This window comes from Nyctibius grandis, chromosome 11 (genome assembly GCF_013368605.1).
Source record: "Nyctibius grandis isolate bNycGra1 chromosome 11, bNycGra1.pri, whole genome shotgun sequence".
Taxonomy (NCBI): Eukaryota; Metazoa; Chordata; class Aves; order Nyctibiiformes; family Nyctibiidae; genus Nyctibius; species Nyctibius grandis.
In genome coordinates this window covers 3,234,677-3,257,538 of record NC_090668.1, presented here as the reverse complement: position 1 = coordinate 3,257,538, position 22,862 = coordinate 3,234,677, and the positions used below count along the sequence as shown (strand labels likewise).

At 51.4% G+C, this 22,862-nt stretch overlaps 1 protein-coding gene, 1 long non-coding RNA gene and 1 pseudogene across 2 annotated transcripts in view; 1 reads left to right on the top strand and 2 right to left on the bottom strand.

The window, feature by feature from the left end:
• The window catches only part of LOC137668860 (serine palmitoyltransferase 1-like), a 283,413-nt pseudogene extending 279,420 nt beyond the window's left edge, over positions 1-3,993 (top strand).
• LOC137668903 (protein FAM118B-like) overlaps positions 1-22,862 on the bottom strand; it is a 398,331-nt gene that overhangs the window by 282,267 nt on the left and 93,202 nt on the right. The gene's annotated exons all lie outside the window — the stretch shown is intronic.
• LOC137669007 (uncharacterized) lies at positions 13,745-15,928 on the bottom strand. Its single transcript, XR_011049025.1, has 3 exons — positions 15,844-15,928; positions 14,616-14,721; positions 13,745-14,016 (listed from the first exon to the last, which is right to left on the bottom strand). It is a non-coding gene; the product is annotated as an uncharacterized lncRNA (long non-coding RNA).

Here is a 22,862-nt window from a genome sequence, read left to right as displayed (position 1 = left end):
CTTCACCGTAGTGCCTTCACCTCAGTCCTGCCAAGTGATTCTCCCTGCAAATGTGAAAGATGAAATGGCAGATTTTGTGGTAAGTGACAAAATCCTTTGTGGCTCTGAGGGAGACTTAAATTCTCAATAGCTAACTTGGTCATTTAGCCTTCAGAACATAACCAGTTTCCCCTGCTAAGTCAGAAAAAGGATTCACAACTGAAGTTTCTATCAAATGCTAATTTATTCCCAAAATTCCCAAACAGTCACAAAATCAAAATTACAGCTGATTGTAGACAAGTGTTTGTGGGACCTGTTAATTCTGGAGACCAGAGGTCTCGCTTGGGTATTGGATACAGTTTTTTGGAGGGGAATAACTCAGTCCTGAATATGATGATATGATGTGTCAGGACAATGACAATCATATGTCAGTCATTTTTTGACAATCGAATGTCAATCATCCAATCGAATTCTAGGAACCCCATTAACAACTGTCCCTACGTACAGATGTAGGAGCAACTCTAGTAATAGAACTAGTTCTAGAGGAGCTTCTGACTGACAGATGATGTTGTAAAGATTTTCTACAGGAAGTAATTTAAAATCAGAAGTCCAAAAAAATAAACCTTGTTTCTTCTTATCACATAAGTGGGTAAAAAGATTTATTAGTATTTATTTTCTTAATAGAGACTCCAAAGACTTGATTTAGCCAGCTGTGTTTTTATCAGCAACATATAGGCCTAACACTAACATTTCTCCTACATCTTCATAAGGATCCTTTCAAAATTTCTGAATCATTAATCCATTTTGGAAAAGGAGGAGTCCCTGTTGTTACACAAACTTGCTGAAGCTTCATTTACTAAACTCCTGAAGAAAGACACTCATGTGGTAAGTTTTGTTGTCTTTCCCTATTGCAAGCTGAAATGCACGTGTTTTGTCTGCATTAGTATTAGTGAAGTGAAATATCCCTCTCTTCTCACTCACCACCTAGAAAGGGGAAACAGTTATTATCTAGAACTTGAACACGTAGGATGTGCGTTAAAGGCTTTTTATTTGTTTTAGGATTTCTGGCTTAAAAGTAGTGGGAGAATCTTTTTCTCCAGCGTTGCATCTACAGTTGGCAGAGAGCTGTGGATCACGAGAAGATGGTGTGAAGTTACTCGGAAGAGTCGTGGATTATGTAAGTGTCCCCATAGCAATTAAAATATATACCTGCCTTTGAATGTGAATAATGAATGAAGTGCATACGGGGTGGGGAGGCTTGTTGGGTAACTTGTTGGAATGTCTTGCAGGAATGCTGCCAGAAACTCAGTTTCTTTGCTGACTGTAGGGATATATTAAAGCCCGTCTTCTAAGCATTTCTTGCTGCAGGTGTTTAGGTCTGTAGCACTGGATAAAAATATATATTAGACCTTTTACTTCACAAAGGAATTATTTCCTGTTATGTACTTCAAAACTCAAGTTAAATTTGCCTGTAAAACTGGTGCTTGGAAAACTTTTACGATGTTCATAAGAATGAAGGCTGTCATTGGAACAGAGTTCTGGTGGGATATGTTAACCATTTGAGGTCTAGCTTTCTGTAATTTTGCTTGTTTGAGTCCATGAACTTGCTTTTTTGTGTGAAGAACCTCATGTTTTGTATGTAGTATTTTTTCCATCTTCAATACACATTGGTTCTCTTTCTCCCACATGAAGGAGATGAAGGTCGATGAGGAAGTTTTTTATTTCAGGTGGCAGGTGAACAAGATGACGCAACAAAAAGAAACTCTGAAGTTAATTTCCTTGAAAATATGCTTAAATGTGATTTAATAGCCTACTTAATACAGCATTTTTGTCCGATTACTTGGAGATGAAAGCCAAAGCAGCTATACCCTAACTTGTTCTATGTGTTTATGCTCTACTAAAATTAGAGATTGTTTTGCATGACCTTCAAAACCTCCATTTGGGAAAGAACTTAGAGTCATCCTGACACCAAACTCATAAAAGTGAGTTATATGTGTTTGGTGATCAAAAGTTTATGCCATCAGAAGTTTGCAGATTGATGACTCCTGTCTTTTCTTTATTTGTAGTGCATGAACAGTGGTATTGCATTAACTCAGGCCCGCTCTCTGGAGAAAGAAGAAAAATGTCTTCCTCCACCCAGGTTAGTAGAAAGTCAATACATCATTTTACTGGATATGACTCTCTCTCTTTTCATACAATGATGGGATTTTGCTCAGTAGACTGGCTTGAATAGTTGGTCCTGTAAAACGTGGGAAAGGCTCCACTTTGAGGTATATTTTCAGTGACTGTTACAGGATGCCAATACCCTGAAATCGCTGTATCAAAACTCCCTGAATCTGTGATCAGCATGTTGCCTGTTACCAGGCACATTTCCACGAGCTGCGCATCTGCAGGTAAAAAAGATAACAATCAAATGTGTGTGGGGCGTATGGGGGAAAAAAGTAGTCTGACGATTTCTGTGCAGTCATATGTCTTGTTTCTGGTTGAATTTGAATTCATAATAATTTCCCTAGAGATAGTGATCTTAATGTGTTAAAATTAGTCCAAAAACAGTTTAAAGCTGAAGGCAAGGAGTAAAGTTTACTGTGTATGTTCTGGTTTCCTTTTTCTAGTATTCGAGTAGTGACAACAGTGGAACAAACAGAACAAGAACTGGACAAAGCTGCATCACTTCTTAAGGAAGCTGCACAGTCTGTATTGAATGAGACTGCTCGTTTGGATTCCTCTTTCCCCACCTTATCAGGATAAGTGTTTTACACCATATAGTGACTTCACTTCAGATATTCAAGTTCTTCCACTGATGGCATTGAAACCTGACTAAGTAAGAAGATTATTCCAGAATGGTACAAATGCAGTGAGGGGAAGAATGCTGACTTTTGGAACTGGTGAATGACACAGGGTACTTGCAATTCAAATCCTACCATTTACCAGCATTCCTTACAATGGGATATCGCTGTTGCATACAGGACTTTTTCATAAGTTGCATCTGAAAAAGTTTAAAATTTATTTCTTCAAACCCTTAAAAGTTTTCAAAAATGGATATGAACATTCAGTTTTCTCCATAAACATCTAAAATGTATCATTTTCTCTGCTTATTCTCAGAATGTAGGAACTTCAAATAAATGTCAAGGAATTATTGCCCCCCCTGCCCCAAAGGGAGAGAGCTGTTCCTAATACTGCCAAAAGGGAGAAAATAACACATTAAGAGAGAATTTTGTGCTATATTATGTCGTTTATTATTGAATTATAGGAGGAACTTAAATTCTTTTGTGTTATATCTTTCTCTAACCGTTTTTGGAAGCCAGTTTTTAAGAATGCCTGGCCAGAGAATTCCATTATCTAAGTAGTAAATTAATATTAAATACTATTTGCTTCCTGCATTTCATATTGTAATTATATGCATGTTTGATACTATGGGTGAGGTTTTTCATATTATTTCCTTTAAAACATCTAAACTGAAACCTCTGAATTGTCAAACTGGTGTAATCCCATTGCAGTATGTTCAGTCAGGGGGCCTTTACACCAGTCTTGAAGAGGAGTCATAAGCGACATAAAGAATGAACCAAGGTTTTGAAACGGCAACTAAATACTAGCTTAGTCAAACCACTTTGAAGCATTAAAATGGTGTCTGTTAAGTTTCCTCTCTAAACAGCTATACCTGAGAGGGGAAGACTCACAGATAGCTAAGAAGAGTTTAGATGGTACAAATACTACTGAAATACAAAGCGGTACGTGCACATAAAATGCCCATAGTAATATTTGGAGGTTCTGCTGTCAGGATTTTCAGTAAGCACAGATTGACGTTACACAGATGGACACATGACACCAATCAGAGGAAACTGGGAAGGGGGGAATGACTTATAAAAAGCTGTACCTTTTTATAAAATAAAAACTATAGCTATGTATTTCAGGATTTTGCTTTAAGAATGCCCATTTAAAAATTTTATATTCTGCCTGATCCGTATTCTGGTTGTTTTGTACTTAATGTGCCTTTTTGATTGCTGCTACAAGGACTACAGGACTATTTTTGAGAAACATCCTTGTTTAAATAAAAAGTTAATAATATTTGGTTCCGATTTTCACTTGTCATATTTTGTAGCATGGATTTTGTAGCATGATCAACCATATTTTGTTGAATATTCTGCATCAGATGAGCATAGTCTTCAACTCAGAAGACACGTGCAGTTGTCCGTGCTTCTTTGCCTGCTGTACCTGTTTTTCTACAACACAGAGCAAGAATTTGCCCTGTGGTTTCTTCACCGTAGTGCCTTCACCTCGGTCCTGCCAAGTGATTCTCCCTGCAAATGTGCAAGATGAAATAGCAGGGGAAACTGCTTATGTTCTGAAGGCGAAATGACTAGACCAAGTTAGCTATTGAGAATTTAAGTCTCCCTCATAGCCACAAAGGATTTTGTCACTTAGCACAAAAAATGCCAAGTCAGAAAAATAATTCACAACTGAAGTTTCTGTCAAGTGTAAAGAATATTTGGATCCATACCCGAGTTGTTTTGTGAGACTTTTTGAGAGCACCAGAGAAAAAAAGTGCCGGACCGCAGGGCCCGTCCGTGCCCTGTCCGCCCTTCCGCGCCTCTCTCCTCCCTCCCTCCCTCCCCGTGTCGGATGTGCCCCGGGTGACGGGGGGATGCTAGGGGAAGGCGGAGGGGGAGGAGGAGGGGAAAGGAGCGCGGCTTCCTCCGCCCCCAGCCCGGGCCAGCCCGTTAGCGGGGGCGCAGGCCCGGGGCGGCGGTGCCGAGGAGGAGCTGGCAGGCAGCGGCAGCCGCTCCGGCCGCAGGCGCTGCTGGCCCAGGGCTCCGAGCCGCGGCGGCCGGGCGGGCAGCACGGTCCCCGGGGCGGCGGGGGGCGGCGGGCCGCCTCGTGGCCCTGCTGGCGGCCGCCCGGCCCCTCCGCCTCGGCGCGGCAGGTAAGGAGCGGGACCCCCGGCCGGAGGGGCGGCGGTGCGGGAAGGGCTGTGCGGGGAGAGGGGAGGCGGGGGAAGCTGCGCCGGTTAGTGGGAGAGCTGCGCGGGTCCGTTTGGGACCGGCGGAGCCGCCGGCAACCCCCGTCGGTGGTAGATGTTGGTTACTTTTCCCTCCTTTCTTTCCCTCTCTCCTTTCTTTCGTTCTTTTTTTTTTTCTTGTTCTTCTCGGTAAATGCAAACGTGCTGTTGCGGTGTTTCACGAGGGGCGGGGTCTGGCAGCAGGCGGGGGCAGCGGGGGCTGCGCCGAGGAGGGCTCGCTGAAAGCTTTCCCCCGGGCGCATCCCGGCGCCCCTGCCCCGCTCGGGCGGCGGGCACTCCGTGCCTGTCCTCGGCCGGTTCAGCGCCCCGAGCGTGGGTGGTGGCGGCTAGGGGGAGGGGGAAAGAAGCAGAAAACAGAGGAAAAGTTCGGTCGTTTCGTTGTTGCTCGGGGTGGATGGCATGAGCGGAGTCTCCTCCTTCACTCCTCCAGCCCTCCCGTCGGAGCGGTTATAATAATGTGTTATTACTTGGGCGGTTGCGTGTTGCCAGAATCCCAGCGGGAACCAGACGGAAGGGTGGGGGGTTAAAGGCGAGGGGGCAGCCGCCGCCCTTGCCGCTGATGGAGGCTCGACGTGGGGTCTCTCTGCCTGTGTTCTTGAGCTTTAGAGGGTCTCCTTTCCTCTGTCTACCTGGCCCGAGCCTCAGGGACTGAGGAGGTCAGCCTTTGGGCTCGGGAAACACTAGGACTCGGTTCAGCGAGCTCCGCGCTTGTTTTTCGGGCTCAATCAACTGCCCTTCTTAACACCTGCCCTTGCGCCGTGGCAGCGGCAGGGCGGCTGCTGCCCAGTTGCCAGTTTGTGCGGCATCTGCGAGGCGAGCGCCGCGATTTCTGAGGCCCTTGGGGAGCGTGTGGGGTGGGAGAGCCGCGATGGTGTAAGAGTTACAGTTCCTAGAGAAGAAGCCGCATAAACTATTTTTTTTTTTTCTTTTTTTGTCCCTCCACGCACGCCTACGATGTGTGGTGCTTTCACAGCCGAAAAGGGAGGTTTAAGGTTTTCGTTTTCCCTGGGATGTGAAATGCACCGGGGAGGGAGGAGCTGCTGGGTTCAGCTAGTTGATGAAACCATTCTCTGGAAAATTGCCCTCTCCCCCTCTGCAGCAGAGAAACCTTGCTCGCAAGCTCCTTCCCGGGGGGCTTTGCCCAGGGCCTGAGGGGGGAGATGACAGGAGGCACCACTTCCATGCCAGGGCTGTAACCCTTCCCGTGCCGTCCTCGCCGGGCAGTGCGGGAGCTCGGCGGGCAAGCAGCGCCTTCCTCCGCCGCCTTTCCTGGCTTCAGCCTCATCGCACCGCAGTGCAGGAGGAGACCGATGGTGTCTTTAAGGGCAAACAGCGATGCTGCAGATTAGAAGGGACTTGTCAATCAATTGCGCGTTTGAAAGAGCTTATCTTGCCTTGTTGCTTTCGCTAATCCGTTTCCCTGTCCCCGAGAGGTGACACGTGCCTGTATTTGCTGTTCTTCGGCTCCGGGGTCCTGGGTCTTGCCCTTTGTCGCGTTACCGCGAAGGGCGAGAGCCCGCAGCAAGCTGGAGGTGTGGGGGCTTTCCGGGGGCAGAGCGGGAGGCGGGCGTGTTCCAGCTCGCGGGTTTGGGGTCAGTTCCCGTCGCGTTTCTTTTTCCTAGTGCCTTTATTGCTCCCTTGGGAGGGGGGTCCCGCTCCCAAACTGCGCGGCCTGCCCCGCCGCCCTGCCCCTCCTGCGGGGTCCCGGGCTCCGGGGATCTCCCGACCGGCCGGGCGGGGGGAGGACGGCGGGGGGGCTGTGGTCGAAGGCGGCGCCTCCTGCCGGGGTCGGGGGAGGACGACGGTGGTCCTCCGCGGGCTGAAACGGGAGATTCCGAGCTTTCTGTCCCTGTCCCCACTTTCTCCCCCGAGCAGCCGAATCTGTTTATTTGGAGGCAGCGGGAGGGAGGCGTGCAGGGTCCGCGGAGCTCCCTTCCTTCCTCCCTTCCTTCCTCCCTTCCTTCCTCCCTTCCTTCCTCCCTTCCTTCCTCCCTTCCTTCCTCCCTTCCTTCCTCCCTTCCTTCCTCCCTTCCTTCCTCCCTTCCTTCCCTTGCAGCCCTTCCCCAGGCCCCCCTGCAGCCCCTGAACACCGGCGCTTGTGCATCTCCCACTGGCAGCCTCTTTCCGTCCCCCCAGAGCCTCCCCCGCGGCTTCCCGGGGGGATGCGGGCTCCCGGGCACCACCGGACCGAGCGCGGAGCTCCCCCCGGGGGGGCGCGCCGGGAGCGGGGCAGCCCCGGCCGGAGCCGCGCTGGGGCGGCTCGGGCTGCCAGCGGGGCCGCGCATCTCCGCCGGCTCCTGTGGGCAGCGGTGCTGCTCTCTCTGCCTGATCACCAAAGGCGTAACATCAGCGCTTCATGATAACTGAAGAGGTGGGTTTGACTTCCTATCGTCATTTTTCAGTGCTTTGGACATTTTCTGTTCTTTCACGTAATAAGATAATGAAATGACTGTTCTGTACAATTAATGGCTGAAAGATCAAATGTTAACTTTTTTGTTTCAGCTTTGTCCAGGATAGTATTTTTTTTATAAGCCAGCTTCATTTGTATTTATCATGTTTGTACTGAGTGAAGTTTTGCCTTGGTGTAGTGGTGACTGTGAACTTTAGTTGCAGAATCTAAACAGCCTGTGATACCCCGTACCTTTGTATGCAGCCTTTAGGCTTAAAATGTGGGAGTACTTAAGTGGCCTTTAAAGCACCTGTACTTAACCCGGAATAGGTGCACGTACCCTCTACATGTTCAATAAATAGCTGATATTACGGAATACTCGATGGTAACAAAATTCCCATTTATGGCTGTTCAGACAGAATATTTTATTGGTGAAAGACTATAGATCCTAAGTTCGATCCATCCTTAGATTTCTGTGATCAAGCTACACAAAGAATTGCTAGCAAACAGTAATCAGCATCTGCAATAATAAATTTCCTGACTTTTTCATGGATAAAAGAACTACATGGAAGAAGCTGAGCTGTAGGCATGATCATACGCAGATTGTTTTACTGAAATGTGCTGATTTTCAAACTTTGTTAATAAGCAGGTTTTAAATACTTTATTTTTTTATAGCTAAATTACTATCTTGAGAATAAAACTTTTAAAATGTTTAAGGATTTTAAAAGGTCAGAACTTCTAAGTAAGTTGCTCTCTTGTTTCTTGAAGCTTTTGCTATTTCCTCCATCTTTCTTTTCCAGTCATCTTCCTGCTTTTTTCCCTTCATTTTCCAGGATAGCCTCCAAAAAGAAATGCGTTGTTAGTTGCTTAAAAATGACGTAAGCAGTGAAAGTGTTTGGTATCCCGTAGACCTTGTTTGAGTGCTTATGTCCACATTTCCTAAATGCAGAGGCATGTTGCTGTTGTCTGACTGGTGGGAGGCAAGTTGCATTAAATTGGGAGTTTATTATGGTGGTAGAAATTGGATTTGTTAGGTGACGATTCCAGTGAAAATGTCATGACTCGGTTTCAGTCTAGTTCCAGTGCGCATCTGTTCCGTGGTGCACAGTGCTGGTGAATGCTGTGCAATTTACAGTACCCACATACTTGAGGTTTGAAGCGTAAGTTGAAATCTGTAGCAATGCAGAATGACTCAAGTGTCACTGATCACCTCGAAGCGCAGAAGGCCAGTTTTGCCATTTTAGTAACTTTCTACTATTTGAAACATAGAATTAAGTGTGGATAAGATATCACAGCTGCAGTATCAGACATGCTGGAGTTACAGGTCAAAAGTGGAAACGATTTTTGCATGCTGTGAGGTGAAGACAGCGAGATAGTAATGTTTTTTACAAAGGTGAAATTTGGTGGTATTTGAGAGGCCCTCAGTTTGAACGTGAAACATAAAGTGCTAATGAAGTGCTGGTTAAGAGTAATAAGATACAAAAATGCAAAGTGCTGCCGTGGAGCTGCAATGGAGAAAACGGAGAGCAGGATCCCGGCTGTCATTAGTAATGAGACCAGGTTAGAGAAGTTAATTGTCACCAGAACTGTTGCTCACCCATTGTTGGTCCCCCCAAGTCTAGGGGGTAACAACGCACAGTGGCGAATGGTGAGCTTGGCTCTGAGTACTGGCAATTGTTGCATATCAGAAACTGTGTTTGCAAGAAAAAAAAGTGCTAGTTACTGACCTCACAGCAAAATGAGATGCAACTGCAAAATCCTCTAGAAACTAGCAAATGAATGAAGTTCTATCTACCCTTTGCAAGCTGGGGGAAGAGTTTGATGTGTGATAACAAAGGGAATTTATTATGTATCCACACATCCTTCTATAAATACACTTGTTATGCTGGGCTGAGGAAGGAGTTGAAAACAGGAAGGTGAAAAAGAATAACCTCTTAACAGTTTTGAGCAGAGCTAAGAGATGGTGTCACATGGCAAGGTTTGAACAAGTTTTGGCTACTTCAACCCTTTAAATTTAAAAAAAAAAAAAAACAAAACAACAAGTTCAGCATACGTGTACTGCTTTGGCCACAGACATTGTTTGTGCAGCCAGCAAGGCAGAAGAAAGGTATCGTAAGGTAACTCATGGGTGAAGGAGTTCTTGTCGTCACAGATGGAAAAATGGCAGCAACATTGGCCTTTGGGGTAGTCTGCTGTGGAACAGTTGATGGGCAGCATGAAACTTGCCCAGTGCCCAATCTGTTTAGCATTTGAGTATCTTGTTTGGTGACTGAGGGGAGTGACACAGGCCTTTACTTCCAGAAAAGAGGAGTAGCCTGGGAAGAGTCTTAGGCTGCTAGCACACACCTTTGTGTGTTTCTTTATTGTCCCTTAAGGTAGTATTGATGGATTTGAGAAGGCAATTGGAGGAAAGAGCATCTTGCTGTGGAAGCAGCCTCTGTTCTAGCTGCTGTGTCTGTAGTCAATAGAACATAGCCCAAAAGGGCACTGGTTATTCCTGCTCTTTGACTCTTCGCAGACACCACAGTATTGCTTTTGCCAGGCTGTTAAAGAAAATTGGCAGAGTCTGGGTCTCTAGGTTTGCTGGTTTTATTAAACAACTCAGAGTTGGACCACCACCGCAGTGAATGGTACCTGACTCAAATTCACTATCGGTTTATATAGAAACTAATAATCACTTACATCATAAACTTTTCATAAGCTTCTGTTAAAATTCTACTAGCTATTTCAATTCTTCTTTTCTTCAATTGTTAGATGTCCACAAAAGTCCATTGTCAGGAGTCCACAAAAGTCTGTTCTTTTCCATTGCTTAGCTGATCTTTATGTTCTGGTTCCGCTCCGACTCCAGTCAACTCCCCGTTTTTAATGTTCTTGCTGTGATCAGCATCCCATCTTGATGCGGGTTGACCAGAGTCTGGTTTCCACTGCCACCGTCTCCCAAGTATTAACCTAAAATACCTAAAGTCTATTTAGAACTTTATTTCTATTAAAGTTTATTTCTAAGTATCCTGTATTTCTTTTAAGGTAAAGAAAAGGTTAACCATACATCCCTTTTACTAAAATCATCAGAAGGTAATACTTCTAGGCCTACTCCTGCTTAGCTACTCATTAAGTTTTGATTGATGATTTGTTCAGTCATAGGTCAGGATTCCACAAGGAGCTTTGAGAACAATATTCATGGATTGGGAAAGCCCACCTGTGTTTATTCAGATAGACTTATATTAATTATTCTATTCTTCATTCTATTTCACCCTTATTGAATCTTGTCTCCCTAACTCATAATAACTTTTACATTAATTATGTGAAAATTTCTATAACACTGCAGAGCTCTGCATAACTCGGAGCAGCTCCCAAGCTCTCCTCCATGCCACCCAAGCCCCGGCAGGACAGGGTGGGGGGTCTGTGCAGGGCTGGGATGTCGGGGTGCCCGGTGCCAGCCCCAGCAGAGGCTGGGCAGCACCCTGGCTCCCTGTTGGCCACTCAGGGGGTCGCCATGCAAGCCGAGACCTCTTCTCACAGCCCACAACCCCATGCGTCCATAGCAGGGGGAAGATGGCGCAGGCAGACGAGACAGGCGTGTTGCTGCTACAGGAGATGGTGGCTGTGCGGCCGGTAGGACAGACAACCCCTGTGTGGGCCTTGGGGGGGAAGGGTCTGCACTGTGCCCGGGGGACACGGGGGCACGGATCTCAGCGGGGACGAGGGAGGGGGTCTGAGCCGCCAACCCTCAGCCGCCTCGCACACCCCAACACACGTCCGTGTGTGCCTTGGCTGTAGGAGGAGCAGCTGGTGTCGAGGAGTCATCAGATCACTTCGTCTCCCCTGCCTGTCCTTCCTGAAGAGCCTGTATCCTTCCCTTCCAACACTCCAGCCATAGGAGCTGTCCCACCACGTCTCCATGATGCCAACAAGATCACAGCCTTGCAGGCACGCGCACGTCTCTAACTCCTCTTGTTTATTCCCCACACTACGTGCGTTTGCATAGAGGCATTTCAGTTGGGCCCCCATGAAGCTGACTCACGGGCTGAAATTCCTTTCCGCTGCTCTTCTGGCTCCTCCTCACTTTGTCAGTAATTACACTTTCGGTTTCACTTTGGGAAATTGCGCTTTGCCCTTTTCTGCCAAGCTGATTCCGCTGGATTTTGAGAAGTTCGGATATTGTTGGGGCTGTCTAAGGGGCGTGTTGCTATTATCGATATTCCTGAATGTGTTTCAGGTGTGGTATAAAATGAACTACCAGGGCAGGTGTAGGTGTCACGAAGCCATCTCAACTGCTACGATGCTTTTCAGTTTTCCTTCCCAGACCAAGCCGTGCTGTGATACAAGAGCTTTCGTCCTCCCTGTCTCCCACGGAAAGCTAGAAATGGCGTTATCACCATTGAGCTCCTGTGGGATATAAAGAAAACTTGTCAGCAGCAGCTGCGTCCTGCTGTGCAGGCTTTGAACCAGCCCTGGGGCAAAAGCTGACCAGCAGATTGTGGTACGTAAGCAAAAGCTCCTATGTCAAGGTGGCTTCAGAGACACGCGCAGGAGAACTTGACTGCCAGCAACCTTGCCTATACAAGGGGGTCTGTTGTTAGAAGAGACCAGAGAGAAACCAGCTGAAAGCTGCAAAGTTGCAACAAAATTATGTAAATTATGCGTTGTGTTTGCATGGGGGCTTTGTGTGTACAAGTACTCAAAAGCAAATGGTAACGGGCGACCTCATGGCCAAAGCCAATAGGTTTTACATTTAGGCAATGTAAATATTAATATGTGAGTAGCCTTAAGATTGCGTATAAGGAATCAGGAATTCTAACATGGGGTCCTCCTTGGTCTCCCAGGCGAGTAGCACCTTTATGGCCAGCGATAAAGAGGGGTTTTAGCTAGTGTGTATTTCTGCTGCCTTCTTCCCTGTACCTGCGCATGAAGAGAAGAAAAGTGCAAGCAAACCCATTTCGGTAAAAGTTCGGGTCAACATTTAAGCAGACAAAACTCTGAATAGTTATGCTGACCCTTACTCCATTCTCATGAGACCCGCCTGTGTCACTGAAATCGGGATTAAAACCTCTTAACACCAATGTAGCATTAAGAAGCAGGGACATCTTTATTGCAGCGCTGGGCAGCACGGGGGGTAGCCCCTCCAAAGTCGTGCGCGCCCCCCTCGATGATTCACCTCATATTTATACAGAAAAATATTACATATTCATCACGTATCCAAGGACGCGTATACATATTCATATCTTTTCCCCGAAAAGGCAGTCTTTATTATAATGAGTTCCGAGAAATCATTTCCATAGTCTCCGCCTTTAACTCTTCCTGGTTGCGCATGCGCAGTTTCTCCTGGTGGTCGTGAGCTGGGGTCTCAGGGATGAAGGCCGTGTGTCTTCCTCGCTGTGTACTTTTCACCTTTTCCTTCTTGTGCAGGCGTAGTAGTCCCTTGGCTCTCAATCAAGTCTCAGGATCAGTTCTAGTTGGTCTTTAACATGTTGCAACTTGTCCATCCAGTAACTCCATTGTATTCAGCTAAAGTCCATGACGGTCTCTAACAAGAAGTCCAGCAACTTATCTAATGGGGTTTCTATGGTTACCTGTTTCAAACTTAACAATCCTATAACTAGCTTTACAAACTCTAATACAGAACACAAACTTATCATTTTATAATGAAATTGAATTTCTTTTGATTTCAACCATTTGTAACACCTGCAGTGCTGCGTCCAGCTCTGGGGCCCCCGACATCAGGACACAGAGCTGTTGGGGCGAGTCCAGAGGAGGCCACGGAGATGCTCAGAGGGCTGGAGCCCCTCTGCTCTGGAGACAGGCTGAGAGAGTTGGGGCTGTTCAGCCTGGAAAAGGTGCCGGGGAGACCTTCTAGCACCTTCCAGCACCTGAAGGCCTACAGGAAAGCTGCCGAGGGACTTTTGACAAGGGCATGTGTCACCCTTTAAGGCTGGGCGGGCGGTCAAGCAGACGACAGACGCTCTCTATTAACCTCCTCCTTCCCCAGAGGAGAAAAGGAAAGGAGAGAAGGAAGCGAGAGTTACGGGTTGGAAAGTTAAAACAGTTTTGATAAACAGTAACAAGGAAAAAGAGTGTAATAAACTATATAGAAAACCGGTCCTGAGCTCCCCTGCTGACGCCCACGGCCCCGCTGACGCTGCAGGGCAGGCGCTGGGCAGCCCCGAACCTACGTGGAAGCAGCAGGAACCGGGTGCAGGAGCGAAGGCAGGAGCCGGGGAGCGTCCTCGCTGGACGCCAGCCACGGGGGAAGGGAGCGCGACCCTCCCGGTCCCTCAGCTTTAAACTGAGGATGACGTGGCGGGGATCGTTGTCCGAAAAGCGGATTCGCGCCCGGCACGCAATAAACCAATCTCACACGCTCGGGAGGGACACTGTATTTATTCTGCGCAGGGTGCTCGGTGGAATCCTCCACAAATCAAGCACATCTACTGCAAATACCTTTTTATACATAAAAATTACATGAAATCATCCCTCTATTTGCATATCATACTTTTCATTGGTTACTCGAGCTGATTACAATTAACATAAATGCTCAGTCATTCTTATACGACAGGGATGTAGGTAGGGCCACCGCCACCGTCCTCTGCCAGAAAGTCCATCCGAGCGAGGGTCTTGCCCATCTTCTTCTTCACTGTCGGGGAGAGGAAGAGAGAAGGACAGGAGTGAGCGAGGGCCGGGAACAGCCTGGGGTGGGCAGGCTGGGGAGGAGATGCGACACGGGCCACCAGGACGCGACACGGGCCACCCCATCCCTGTTTATTTGCTGTTTCCAAAGGCCCAACGGCCTCAAATTCAGCACGGCCGAGAATCAAGGCCTCCGTCGCTCAGAGGACGCTCACGCTCTGGGGCTCGGACGGAACCCACAACCTCCCCGGGGGCTGTTTGTTGGGGGCAGGAGGCGGCAGCGGGAGAATCACAGAATCACAGAATGTCAGGGATTGGAAGGCACCGCGAAAGATCATCCAGTCCAATCCCCCTGTCGGAGCAGGATTGCCTAGACCATATCACACAGGAACGCGTCCAGGCGGGTTTTGAATGTCTCCAGAGAAGGAGACTCCACAACCTCTCTGGGCAGCCTGTTCCAGTGTTCGGTCACCCTCACCGTAAAGAAGTTTTTCCTCATATTTATGTGGAACCTCCTGTGTTTCAGCTTGCACCTATTGCCCCTTGAGAGAAGCCACCCCGCTGCCACCCAGCCGCCACCTTTACCTCCAAAATTGGCACCTTTACCTCCAAAAGCGGCACCTTCACCTCAGAAAAACGCCGCTATCACCAGGAAAAGTTTTGCAAGCGCCCAGAAAAACGCCGCCACCTTCTTCAAAATCGCCGCCATCCCCTGCAAAAACATCACCGTCCCCTGCCAAACTATTTCCAGGCAGAGCAGCGGGGGCTCAGAGCCCCCCGTGCCTTGGGACACCCCCTCCGCAGGGTTTCCCAGCCACACTCCGGCTCTCCTCTCCCGGCAGAAGGAAAAGCCGGGGCTGCTTTAAAAGCTCTTCCAGCCACAGCAAAGGCGAAATCACCCATTGCTTTTCCTGTCGTTGCTTCCACACCCCGGAGCAGGGAGCCCATAGCAGGACCCTATAGGGGGATTCCAGCCCTTCAGAGGGTCCCCAACCCCACAGAGGGAACCCAGCCCCTTGGAGTGGGACCCCATGAAGGCCCCCCACCCCCCCGGCAGTGGGACCCTCCTGAGCCCTCCCCCCCCACACCCCACCCCCCGCCGTGTTGCTGTTGGCCAGGACAGAGGCTCCGGTGTGAGCATGGGGAGGGGACAGGGCGCGGGTGGGACAGGGGCCCTGTCATGGGCTCCTGCCTCAGTTTCCCCCGAACACGAAACACCACCCCCCGCTCCAATATGCCTTGCCCCTCCATCCGGGGGGGAAACTGAGGCATGGCGGGGGAAGGCTGGGTGAGACCGCGGGGGGGGCCCAGGGTAAAATCAGGGGGGAAACCGGGGGGGTGGGGTGGTGTCCCGCCGCAATTTCCCCACCCCCTTCCCTGCCACCCGCTTCCCACGGGGGTCCCGGGGGGTCGGGGGGACCGGGGGGGCCAGGAGCGGCACCGGGACCGACGGGCGGCCCGAGGCTGGGCCGGGCCCGCCCCGGCTTCCGCGCACACAAGAGACGCTGCCCCTGCGCCGGGGGGGCGACAGCAGGGGTGGGACAGTGACACGGGGGGGGGAACAGTGACACGGGGGGGGGGACAGTGACACGGGGGGGAGAGTGACACGCGGGGGGGGGAGCAGCGCCACAGCGGGGGGGGGACAGTGACACGGGGGGGGACAGTGACACGGGGGGGGGGGGAGCAGCGCCACAGCGGGGGGAGCCGCCCGAGACCGGGCTGCGTCGTGACACGAGTGGCGCCGCTGCCTCAGTTTCCCTTTCCCCCGGTTGGGAAAAACACAGGGAAACACCCCAAAAAATAGCGACCGTCCCCCCCAGACCCCCCTCCGTACCTCCATGGCGCTGGGACCCTCCGGTGCTCCCGGTCCCGCTGCTGCCGGCTCCGGAACGGCGGAGGGCTGCCCCCCCCCCGCGTCCTCCCCCTCTGCTCCTCCTCCTCTTCCTCCCACGGGGCGGAGGCGGGGGGGCAGCACCGAGCCCATCCCTGTGGCGTCCCGCCTCGGGGCAGGGGGGGCGCCGGGGCCGCAGGGTGCCCCTGGGTGCTGGGTGCCCCTGGGGGCCTCGGCCCGGGAGGGTTGCGGGGAGGGGGTTTGGTGTGCGGGGAGGGGGTTTGGGGTTCCGGGCAAGTGTTGGGGGCCAGGACCCAGCCCCGCAGCCCTTCTCGAGGTCCCCGGGACCGTGCCCCCTACCCAGGCGCTCCCGGGCCGGGGGGTGCCGGCAGCCGCCGTCTCGGCCCTCACCGACCCCCGAAGTGTGTGTGGGGTGTGTGTGTGTCCCAAAATGGCGCCACGGGTGGGTGTCCCACTCCATGGGTGGCAGAGGTGGGGACGTGGGGATGGGTGGCCACCCGGGTGCAGTGTCCCCCCCCCAGTGACAGCCCCAGCCCCTACCCGGAGTTGGGGGGTCCCCTCAAATGTGGACATGGGGTGGGTGCCCTGGTGTCGGTGGCCGAGGAGGGGACAAGGGGGCGCACAGAGCAGGTGGGTGGTGACGTCCCACAGCGGGTCAATGTCCCCTCAGGGTGGGGGGGAAACACAGAGCAGCCGGTCCCGGGGTGGTGGGGCTCTGCCGTCCAGCCTCGGGGGGGCGGGGCCCCCCAGCCCCAGCAGGTCCTGACCCGGGGAGGGTAGGGGGCTCAGAGGCCCCCTCGAGCCCCCCCATCCAGCGCTGGGTGAGAGCCAGGGACTCCCAAGCCAGGGAGATGGGGGGATGCAGGGGAAACCGCAGCCCTGGCCCCCCCCCCCCAAAAGGCCCCGCCAACCCTGGGGGTCCCCACAAAGACCCCACAGCACCATCTCACCCCCCCCCCCCCCCCCCGGTGGGGTTCTGCTGTAGAGGGGTGGTCCGAGGTGGGACACACACACACACAGACACAACACACATCACCAAAGGCACGGGCAGTGCCACCCTGGCGGGGGGCTACCGCAGACCCCGCACCCCTGTCTGGATCCGAGGGGTCCGAGGTCCCCCTTGTGTCACCCCGGGGCAGGGGGGTGAAGGCCTCCCTGGAGAGGTGTGGCGGTGGGGGGGGGGGCTGGAAGGATTTGGGACGTGGGGGCCATTTGCCCGGGGTGTGCCGTGACCCCATGGTGGTGGGTGCTGTCCCCACGCAGTCCCCAACCAGCTAAATCAACCCCCCCTCACCGTGGGGTGCCACAGAGCAGGCAGGTGCCCCCCTCTTCTCCCCAAATAAAAGGGGGGGATGATGCACTGGCGAAAGCGGGCAAATTTAGCCCCAACCCCCGCGGTGGCACCAACCCGACTGTCCCCTGCTCCTTTGACGGACAAAAAACGGTGGTGGGGCCATGTCTCCAGGTTATTCCCCCACTACAGGGGGGTTTGTGCCCCAAACATGGGGGACACAGGGGAGCAGATGTGGAATGAAGGAGAGGGAACACCTGTGACTGAGGAGAAGGAGGAGGAAGATGCCGGTACCTTCCCGGGGGGGCACGGCAGGATGGGGTATGGCACCCGGCAAAGGCACCCGGCAAAGGCCCCCAGCCGGGGGCTGGATCTGGTGCTCCCCCCATGGCGAAAGCCCCCCCCGCGTTTAGGCTGGTGAGGAGGAGGAGGGAGGGAGGAAGGCCAAGCTCCTCCTCAAGCCCCCCCCCAAGCAGCGCCCAGCTCCAGTCACCGCATCCTTGGCTCCGGGACGGGCCCTGGTTGCTCCGGTGCGGTCGATCCTTCAGCGGCTGCAGCAGCAGGCGAGAAATCGGGTTCCTTTCCTTATTTGTTTATATTTTGTTTTGTTTTGGTTTTGATTTAGAAAAGGTGCTGAGGGGCCAGGGGGAGCTGTGGTGGGTTTCGCTTTTATTGCGCTCTTGTTTTGGAGAGAGGTTTGGGTTGTTCGTTCTCCCCAAACGATGCCAGGGCGGTGGCTGGGTGGGAGCTGGCGCAAAGGGCCCCCCCGATGGGGGTTATTTATTCAGCACACTCTTCCTCGTTGCCATCATCTTCGCCGGCCAGGGCCAGCGCCGCGTACTTGCTGGTGCGGCTGAACTGCGGGCAGGGCGGGAGCTCTGTTAAACGCCAAGGGGCATCTCCACCCCGACCTTGTTACCGCGGGGAGAAAAAGAAACAAAAAAAACCCCAAATACACCAAAAAAACCCCAACGTTATGTGAGGGGAACGATGGCAGCGCTGGGAGAGGGATCCCCGTCTCCCGTCGCCCCCCAAAGCCTGGCGCGGCCCCCCCAGATGCTCATGGAGGGGGGGTTCTCGTCCAGTTCCTTTGGCTCGGCCGCAGGCCGCGACTCCTTCCTGCAAGAAGCAGGGGCCGGTTTTGCCTTCTCTGAGGCTGAGGTACTCCAGCACTTTCTTGCCTCAGTCTTCACTGGCAAGTGCTCAGGCCCCACCGCCCAAGTCGCACAAGGCAAAGGCAGGGACTGGGGGGATGAAGAACTACCCATAGAATCAGAGAATCATAGAATTCTTTTGGTTGGTAAGAACCTTTGAGATCATTGAGTCCAACCGTTAACTTGATGCTACCAAGGCCACCACTAACCCATGTCCCTCAGCACCACATCTACTGTCTTTTAAATCCCTCCCGGGATGGGGACTCCACCGCTTCCCTGGGCAGCCTGTTCCAACGCTTGACAACCCTTTCTGTGAAGAAAGGTAGATGAAATTGCTAAGCCACTATCCATCAATTTTGAGAAGCTGTGGCAGCCTGGTGAAGTCCCCACTGATGGAAAAGGTGAAACATAACCCCCATTTTCAGAAGGGGAGAAAAGGAAGGGCCGGGGAACTACAGGGCTGTCATTCTCACCTCTTCCTTCTTGCCCTTTCATTTGAGCGGTGGTCAGATCTGGTAGAAGCTGTTCAGGAGCAGGCTGAGGTCAAGAAGTTACTGGGGACAGGAGGGACGGGGGCTCAACATGTTTGTGGGGGGGAGCCTGCATGGCACGGACCCTTGACGGGGCCCTTTGCTTGTCCAGCTGCTCAGACAAGCTCCAGCGCCGCCTGCAGAGATGGGAATGCCTCCGAGAGCCAGCAGCTTTGTGAGTGGCGATGGGGCCCTGCTTGAAACCAGGGGCAGAGGGGCGGGAGGTGCTGAGTAGCTTCAGGCAGACCTCTGCTGCTCACAGACACCTTTCTGACTCCTGTCCGCTCCTCTGGCCAACTCTGGAGAGCCCTTTGTCTTCTCCTAATGGCTCAAAACCTCTCTGAGCAACTCGGGACTCCTGGAAGCGGCTCTGCATAACTCGGAGCAGCTCCCAAGCTCTCCACCCTGCCACCCAGGCCTCGGAGGGACAGGGTGGGGTGTCTGTGCAGTACTGGGATGCCAGGGGTGCCCGGTGCCAGCCCCAGCAGAGGCTGGGCAGCACCCTGTCTCCCTGTTGGCCACTCAGGGGGTCACCATGCAGGCCGAGGCCTCTTCTCACAGCCCACAACCCCACGTGTCCATAGCAGGGGGAAGATGGCGCAGGCAGACGAGACAGGCGTGTCACTGCTGCAGGAGATGGTGGCTGTGCGGCCAGTAGGACAGACAACCCTGCTGTGGGCCTTGGGGAGGGAAGGGTCTGCACTGTGCCTGGGGGACATGGGGGCACGGATCTCAGCGGGGACGAGGGAGGGGGTCTGAGCTGCCAACCCTCAGCCGCCTCGCACACCCCAACACACGTCCGTGTGTGCCTTGGCTGTAGGAGGAGCAGCTGGCGTCAAGGAGGCATCAGATCACTTCTTGGGGGCTCGGGGTGCTAGGGCCCTTCCACAGGCAGTGGGATGCCCGTGCCAGTGGTCCAAGGGCATTAGGCAGCTTTGGACTTCTCTGGGATGAAATGTTTCAGTATTTCTTCTCTTCCTAGCTTGCGGGGTGCGTAGGGGGGGATTTTGGGGACCTCTGGGGAGATGTACAGTAGAGCTGAGAGAGATGTCCAGCCCCCTCACCCCAGTCCTGAGCTGGGGCTGTTGTGCCCAGCATGGTGTAAGGCCCCACGGTGGCGTTCGAAGAGGGTGGTTGGAAAGAGCTGAGACAAATCTGCCTTCTGCTCTGCCTGACCCCTCTTCTGTCCCACAGGAAATGACTTCTGTTCCTCGCCTTCCTGCAGATCACTGCCCTCATCCTGGTCCTGCTGAAGAGGGAAATACTCAAGAGCCAACGGTAACAAGTGATGTCATGGCCAAAGCATCTAGGTTATGTGAATTGTAAAAATGAATATGTGAGCAGTCTTAAACCTGTATATAAAGAATCAAGAGCAGAAAAAGAGGTACTTGTCGTGCTCCCAGCCAAGAAGCACCTTTATTGCCAGCAATAAAAGGGGTTTTAGCTAGTGTGTACTTCTTCTGCCTTCTTTCCTGTACCTGCACACGAACGAGAAGAAAAGAAAAAGCAAGCAAATCCTTTCTTGCTGACATCGATGCACGCCAGGCGACCGGTCGGAGGGAGGTGGCTGCTGCTTTCCTTTCTGCCTGTGCGCACTCCATGATGGCTCTGCCTGAAACCTGGCTCTTGCCTGATTTGGAGGCAGGAGGGTGTATCCACCAACCTGCATGAGCAAGGCGAGGGGCTGGAGGGGATGCTGGGGACAGCGGCGTGGTGTGACTGGGAGCATCTCAGGGTGGGTTGCTGCTCCCCTCCCCAGCACTGAGCTTCCTCCTGCCTCCCAGCCACAAAGTTCGGGCAGGTCCTCCTGCACTTGGACACCACGCAGCAGGAGATAACTGCTGCGCTCCAGGACAACACCGTGCTGCTGGCGGAGGCGGGTCCCACCAACACCTTCGGCCTCCATGGCTGTGTCGTGGATGAGTGAAGCGCACCTAAGACTAAGAGATCCTTACCTAAGGCGGAGAGATCCCTTATCCGTGACAGATCGTTGTAATTAATAAGGTGAACCTTGCCATCAAACTCATTGAACCTTGCACCTCATAAAACATATTGCTGCTTCACTCTTTGGAGTGAGGTGCGTTCCAGTCATCCGCGACACCCCTATTGCTTTTGCACCACTTGCTGCGCTAACAGACTTTGCTGCCTGAACTCCGACTCGTTAAGCAGCCATCAGTTCTGTACAACAACTGTAAGGGCTCTGGGCTGTGAATCAAGGGAAGAGGAGGTGAAGAGAATTATCTCTGAAGTCAGTGAAGAAGGGTCAGGGAAGACAAACTTTGAGTCCCTTCTGCAGGTGATGACTCAGAAAGTGGCATGTGAGCTCAGCTGGTAACAAAGAGTGAAATTCCTCTTGCCCAACTTTACACCACTAGTGGGTCTGCAGGTCAGGAGACCAATGGTGGTGCCACACCTCAGGTTCTTGACACAATGACAGGTCAACATGAGAAACTTGATAGTGGGGTGGTTACTGTTGGAATGCCAAAAATAAAGGAGAGGTACGGCCTGTGTGCAACTTAAAAAAAGAAAGGAAGATCTTACTCTCTCTAGACGACATTTTCCAAAATGAAATGTAATCTATAAAAAGCAATGAAGACAGGATTAACAACTACCAACAAGTAATTCCTGGAATTATTCCGGAATCATGTAATCCCTGTCCTAAGGAAGCTATCTGCCTTGAAGATGCAAGACAGTCAGTGGCATTTCTACGGTTGCTCAGTGACATTTTAGTTCACAGTTGGCATGCAGCCTGGGTTTTGGAAGAGCTTGTACTGGATAGAAGAGTCAGAGTTGAACTGAACTATCACGTGAAGTCAAGGGGAGAAGAAGACAGCCAAGCACGTTTACCAGGATCTGCTATATAGCTGACAGAACAGTAATCCATTTGGCATGGCAGACTTGCCATGATTTAGATACTGCTCACACCTCTGTCAGAAGCTGTCGCTATTTCACGGGCTATTGTTGCACCCACGAAACAGCCAGCCTTCATTGGCGTGAGGACTGGAGTGTGAGCCCTGTGAATTACTGTGCTCACTGACTCAGTCTGCAGAAAATAAAGAAATAATAATTGTTAAAAAATCACATGTAGCACAAGAGGGCCTTCTTCAGAAATGAATGGCTCTATAGATAAAACAACGGATTAGATTAGTTTCTAATTAGTTCTTCAGTTCTCTGTCCTCTGCTTTGACAGGGGCTGATTCAAGCTCTCTCTGTTACTCAGAAGCTCTACAGTTGGGTATCGCAGCAGGAGCAGTGGGGGACAGCAGCCAGATAGACCAAGACCTACTACTTGCTCTTTCCGTTAAGTCAAGAAAGCTTAAGGAGCATAAAAGTTACTCCTCTGGTAGCAAAAGCAGAGCGGGATGAAGGGGCTTGGGATTTTAGCACTGCTCTCCCTTATATCATAACGATGTAGCATGAAAACCTGTATTTTGATCACATTTCGCGGTTCCTTCAGAGCCAGAAGGAGTTTCACTACAGGAATGTTCACACCACTAAACCGGCAAAAAGCTACACAAGCCTTTTTATCCCTTTGTATCCTTTTATACTTGTTCCATAAAACTGTTTTCCACTCTCCAGCTCACGATATCTCTAAGCAGAAAAGTCCTGTCTGCCACACACTTGTCATAAACTAGGTAGGATGTGACAAAGTTTCAAATCCATCAGTATTTATAAAATCAAAAATTTAAAACACGAAAAAGAAAAAAAAAAGAAAAAAGGGTGGTGGGGGAAGAATTATTTTCTACCTTGACTGTGAAGTTCCTAAGCTGCCAGTACTTAACATTCCTGCCTCTAGTTCAAGGTCATGATTGCCACAGTTCTGCTATTTGTGGGTATCAGGGAGAGACTACCTGCCTTTCACCAGCTCAGACCCTCCACCTACACTTATCCACGGAGCTGCTTTTCATTTTTTTTAAATGTTTAAAATCCACCCCTCCAAGGTATAATGGGCAAAACAGCACATACTAAATTAAATTAAATTATGCTTCTCTTGATTTAAATACAAAAAGTTAGCTCCGCTGGTAC